We start from the raw sequence: 731 nt of genomic DNA on the forward strand, positions 1-731 counted from the left end.
AAAACAATATTTGCATAAATTTTTTGAATTTCAATTACGGAAATTTCTTAAAATTCTATTAATCTTTTAATATAGATAATTAATATAGAATAAATATAAAAATCTATTATATTATATTATATAATGTTATTTTATTATATTGAATTCTAAATAAAAGGTTATATAAATTAATTTAACAAAAATAATAAACCATTGAACTATTCAAATATTATGATTAAACATAAATGCAAAGAAAAAAATCATGATTTTGAATTTCAAGAATGTTACATGATTTGTTAACTAAAATCGTTCTATACAAAGTATAAAAGAGTTTAAAGTTTTCTAGAAATAAGTATTTATTTTATAAGCCTTTATAAGAAAATGGTTTGATGATTGATTTCAAATTAAAAAAAAATCGAGGAAAAAATAAATCCATTTTTATCTACTCTTACAAATGAAAAATTGGACTAATAATACTTTTAATAATTCTCCATTTATAATAATCATATAATGATATATTTTAGTATTTTGCAATCAAGTATATTAAACAATAAAACACATAAAAAGTGTCTCAGATGTAACTGACAATTTCTATAAATTTGAATACATTTATAATTTTGTTGACGTCTTTCTTTACATTTCCTCTTAGACAACGATAATGTTCAAATTAGCTTCGATGCGAAGCTGAGAAGGTATTGGTTTTACTAAAATGTGTTTATTTTTCTTTTTTTTTTTTTTTTTTTTTTTTTTTT

The sequence above is a fragment of the Daktulosphaira vitifoliae genome, unplaced genomic scaffold (genome assembly GCF_025091365.1).
Source record: "Daktulosphaira vitifoliae isolate Bord-2020 unplaced genomic scaffold, ASM2509136v1 Scaffold_2, whole genome shotgun sequence".
Lineage (NCBI taxonomy): Eukaryota > Metazoa > Arthropoda > Insecta > Hemiptera > Phylloxeridae > Daktulosphaira > Daktulosphaira vitifoliae.